This window comes from Salvelinus sp. IW2-2015, linkage group LG37 (assembly GCF_002910315.2).
Source record: "Salvelinus sp. IW2-2015 linkage group LG37, ASM291031v2, whole genome shotgun sequence".
Classification (NCBI taxonomy): Eukaryota; Metazoa; Chordata; class Actinopteri; order Salmoniformes; family Salmonidae; genus Salvelinus; species Salvelinus sp. IW2-2015.
The window spans coordinates 983,022-988,182 of NC_036876.1; the positions used below are offsets into that span (position 1 = coordinate 983,022).

At 44.5% G+C, this 5,161-nt stretch overlaps 1 pseudogene; it reads left to right on the forward strand.

The window, feature by feature from the left end:
• The window catches only part of LOC111960094 (TOX high mobility group box family member 4-A-like), an 8,923-nt pseudogene extending 6,154 nt beyond the window's left edge, over window positions 1-2,769 (forward strand).
• The last annotated feature ends 2,392 nt before the right edge of the window (window positions 2,770-5,161 follow it).

Consider the following 5,161-nt stretch of genomic DNA (forward strand, 5'->3'; position numbering starts at 1 on the left):
GCTCTGTTCTTCAGGGACACACAGGCAGCCATTAAGGGCCAGAACCCCAGCGCCACCTTCGGAGAGGTGTCCAAGATAGTGGCCTCCATGTGGGATAGCCTGGGGGAGGAGCAGAAGCAGGTACACACACACACACACACACACACACACACACACACACACACACACGCATGTTCACAATCACATTCACTACACAAGGACATGTAAAGCACACTCACTACACAAGCACACGCAGATATGAATAATGTAATGGTATCGGGTTCATGATATCCCTGTATGTGTATTCCTCTCAGGTGTACAAGAGGAAGACGGAAGCAGCTAAGAAGGAGTATCTCAAGGCTCTGGCAGCCTACAGAGATAATCAGCTTTCTCAGGTGAGGCAAGACGAGTATTCCTAGAGAGCACTTCAGTTATGTGTGTGAGTAGGTTTATTATGATGGCCACCCTTTGTCAGTGTGTAAACTACATCTCCTCTTTTCCCTCTCAACTCCTCTCTCTTGTAACCCCTCTACCTTTCTCCTCCTCTTCTCTCTCCCAGCCAAACATTGAGGTTCTGGACACTTCCCCGTCGCCTCCCTCTCCTCCTCCCGTCGCCCCACTCCCCGCCCCTGCTCCCCGTTCCACCCGTTCCTCCGTCCCCCACCTCGCCCCTGAAGAGAACACCATCACCAACATCTGCACCTCCAACATCATCCTAACAGGTGGAGATCTCCCTCAGGTCACCACCCGTTCCCGTACAGGGGCACACAAACCACCTGCCCCGGCCCCAAGCCCCCCCACCGTCACCAAAATCATCATCAAGCAACAGAAGTCTCCCTCAGGGGTGACGATGGTGTCCAGTAGTACGGTATCGTCGTCCCGTCAGCCACCGCCACTTCAACAGATGCAGAACACCCCTCCTCCCCCCCGTCTCCAGCAGATGGTACATGCCCAGGCCCCTCCGCCACTGCAGGCCAAACCAAGAGGCGGGGGTGCCGGCGGTGCCACAGCACCACCACCCCTGCAGATCAAGATGGTCCATCCCTCAGATTTGGACTCTCCAATTATCGTGACTGCTGCGGGTGGGTTAGCCGCGTTGGGTGGGTTCAATCCGAACTCGGGGGAAGTGGTACAGTCCTCTGCCATAGTAATGGCCTGTTCAACAGAGGCTGAGGACGGGGCTGAAGGAGAGGAAGGGGTAAGATGCTTCCTAGATATGATGATGTCATAATATATGCTTGGTAATATGCCTGCTAATTCTATAAATCTCATATTTGCCACTCAACCCCCCTTCTCTCCCCCCATCTTAGATGCAGGTAGAGTTGAATGTGTCTTCAGGGCCAGTTGTGACCCAGACCTCCAGCCCTAACCTGTGTGTCAGAGCCGGCTGCACCAACCCAGCTGTCGAGAACAAGGACTGGGACAGGGAGTACTGCAGCAACGAGTGTGTGGCCACACACTGCAGGTACGGACAGATGTATACGTACACACACACACACACTGACATTACCACGTGAAACGCTTGGGATTCAAGATAGATCATGTTTTTCCCAAAGAATGGAAAATGTCGATAAACAAAATGTGTGCTCCCAATTGTGATTTAAAAAATTGGTGTTGATCTATTGACTATCTCTATAGGGATGTCTTCATGGCCTGGTGTGCAATCCGAGGGCAGAACTCCACCTCCGTCACGTAAGGAATGGACAGAAGAGAGGAGTGAGAGAAGATTGTCATGATATAGACATGATAGTGGGAGGACTAGGAAGGAGAGAAGAGGAGTGTGAACTGGACAATGGACATGGTGGAGGAAGGAGAGAAGAGGAGTGTGAACTGGACAATGGACATGGTGGAGGGAGGAGATGAAAGGAGAATAGATTTGGCTTTTATTCACAGCAGACTTTGTCCTCTAAGAAGAATCAAGTGGAAGACCAATACTCCTGTGATGTTAAATTATGAAGTTTAAATAATGAGAGTATTTTATATTAAATGTTTTTAATCATTTTAAAATGTTGGTGAAATGTAATATAACGCTGCAGGGTACTATTGGGATGTCTTGCATTTCATAGCTTGGACGTTAGTTGGATAAAGGGCACACCATCTAAAATTGGCCTTGTGTCAAATGCTCAGATTCTGTGGCTAAGATCAGGAGTTTCTTTTTCCTGATCATGTGACACAAGGAAAAACTCGGGCACGATGACCATATTCTTCTTGGTTAGGTCACGTGATCAGGAGAAACTCCTGTCCCTATCCATCAGCCGATGAGAAGGCATGTTTATTTCACGTGTGTGTACTCTCACCTGACTTCCGTTGAAACAGATCACAGTATCAATGTTGTCCATGTTATCAATGTTGCCTGCGACTTAAAATCAGTCTCACTCAGCCCTTTGTGGGAAATTCCCTTCAGTCTAATCGTTAAGACCGTTGGTTTCCCAAGCAGACCTGGTTTCAGATCCCACCGTGACATACAAACCTCTGGGCTGCGTACAGGAGTGTGAAAAATTCTGAACATTGCTGATAGACAGGGCATGTATAGAAAGAACTGACATGATTCCTTTCTCTAGTACATGACAGAGAAGCATGTCTGTTTACATGTTGTATTTCTATCAGAACGGTTGTTCCACATTGAACATGATTGCCATTGAATGGGAAGGTTTCACGTATGCATATTAAGAACATTCAGGATTACAGTTTGTTTTTGAAAAACCATCATGTTGGTGAAATAAAACTGTAGGAAAAATATATTTAAAAGAAAATACATAGTCATTTAAGTAATGCACAAAACAACACTAAGCCAGCTTTTACTTTGACACTACATAACCAAAAGCATGTGGACACCTGCTTGAACATCTCATTCCAAAATCATGTGCATTAATATGGAGGTGGTCCCCCCCCTTTGCTGCTAATGTTGGAACATTGCTGCGGGGACTTGCTTCCATTCAGCCACAAGAGCAATAGTGAGGTCGGGCGCTGATGTTCGGCGAGTTGGCCTGGCTCGCAGTTGTCGTTCAAATTCCTCCCAAAGGTGTTCATTGGGGTTGAGGTCAGGGCTCTGTGCAGGTCAGTCAAGTTCTTACACACAGATCTCGACAAACCATTTCTGTATGTACCTCGCTTTGTGCACAGGTGCATTGTCATTCTGAAACAGGAAAGGGCCTTCCCCAAACTGTTGCCACAAAGTTAGAAGCACAGAATCTTCTAGAACGTCATTGTATGCTGTAGTGTTAAGATTTCCCTTCACTGGAACTAAGGGGCCTAGCCCAAATCATGAAAAACAGCCCCAGACCATTATTCCTTCTCCACCAAACTTTACAGTTGGCACTGCATTCGGGCAGGTAGCGTTCTCCTGGCATCCGCCAAACCCAGATTCATCCGTCGGACTGCCAGAAGGTGAAGCATGATTCATCATTCCAGAGAAAGTGTTTCAACTGCTCCAGAGTGCAATGGTGGCAAGCTTTACACCACTCCAGCCAACGCTTGGCATTGCGCATGGTGTTCTTAGGCTTGGAAACCCATTTCATGAAGCTCCCGACAAACAGTAATTGTGCTGACGTTGCTTCCAGCGGCTGTTTGGGACTTGGTAGTGAGTGTTGCAACCGAGGACATCCGATTTTTACACGTTACATGCTTCAGCACTCTGCGGTCCCGTTCTGTGAGCTTGTGTGGCCTACCACTTCGCGGCTGAGCCGTTGTTGCTCCTATATGTTTCCACTTCACAATAACAGCACTTACAGTTGACCGGGGCAGCTCTAGCAGGGCAGAAATTTGACTAACTGACTTGTTGGAAAGGTGGCATCCTATGACGGTGCCACGTTGAAAGTCACTAAGCTCTTCAGTAAGGCCATTCTATTGTCAATGTTTGTCTATGGAGATTGCATGGCTGAAATAGCCAAACCCAATAATTGTAAAGTGGTGTCCACATACTTTTGTGTGTATATATGGTGTGTTTCTGGAGAGGAATGGGAAAATATATATTTTTTAATGTTTTAGTGTCTGAGTAGGAATGCTGATTTAGGATCAGGTCCCCCATCATATGTGATTGTGTTAATTTGGATCTAAAAGGCTAAACTAATCCTAGATCAGCACTTCTACTCAGATGCTTTATGAAGACGGCAAATAAAGAAATTAGTATTTTAACAATAGAAATGTAATTACGAGAAAGGACATCCCCATTCACTAGTGTAACTATAAAGGGAATTCTCATTTAATATAAATTCTATTCAATAGTAATTATATTATGGTTTTACCACATGCATCCATATATTTACTTGGCATTGCATTAGTGAAAGGGAAATTATGGGTTGTGAATTATCACTTACTAGTTGTCATCACTACATTATGCATGTGGAACAAAAATGACATTAACATGTTAATGTATATATAAAAAGGAAATTAATGAAAAGGTTATTTTTTGTAAATAATTTTAACTAATGATCATAAATGTTTTATGGAAAAATAATGCTTTATGTATCATTAGGTAAGATTTGTGTGTGTTTTGGTTTATATCCCTAAAAGGTAAAAATAAGAAAAAAATGGGGAAAAGTTGCAGAAAATTAAATTAATCCAGATAATAATTTTATCACCATGATAAATCACTTTTTGAAAGAGCCATCCTAGCACATCCCATTTCAGCGGGAAGGAGAAGAGGTTTCTGCAGTGATGTCAAAAACTTGTTTTAAATATACGTTTGTTTCCAGCGTGACGTGTCAGCAATTTCGAATTCTGGAGGTGGCGGGAAAATATGCAGTGGCGGGAAAAAAAACGCATGGTCACAGCCACGATCCGACGGAGGCGGGTTTTCAGATGTACCTTGGGAGGCGCTGTCGAGCAATGTTAAACAAATAAATGATACACTATGTGTAACAACACAAGAGTACTGTCTTTGGTAACAATATGCATGAAATACCACAAATAGAAACCCCCATCAAACGATTTTATACACTGATATAAAAATAAACATGTACGTTCAATAAAGATAGAAATCAAGGCACGGGTCAAGAGAAAAACATAAGCAAACCACGTGTGGCATATAAATTAGTCCACCAGCATTTTATAAACACGTGGCGCTATTTTATCAAAATAATGTGGTTGCCATTATAGGGGCGAGTGTGGTAATTGACCTATCAAACATCAACATGCCCGACAGACTGTAAGAACGGGGGGGGGAGGGGGAAAACTGAGAAGG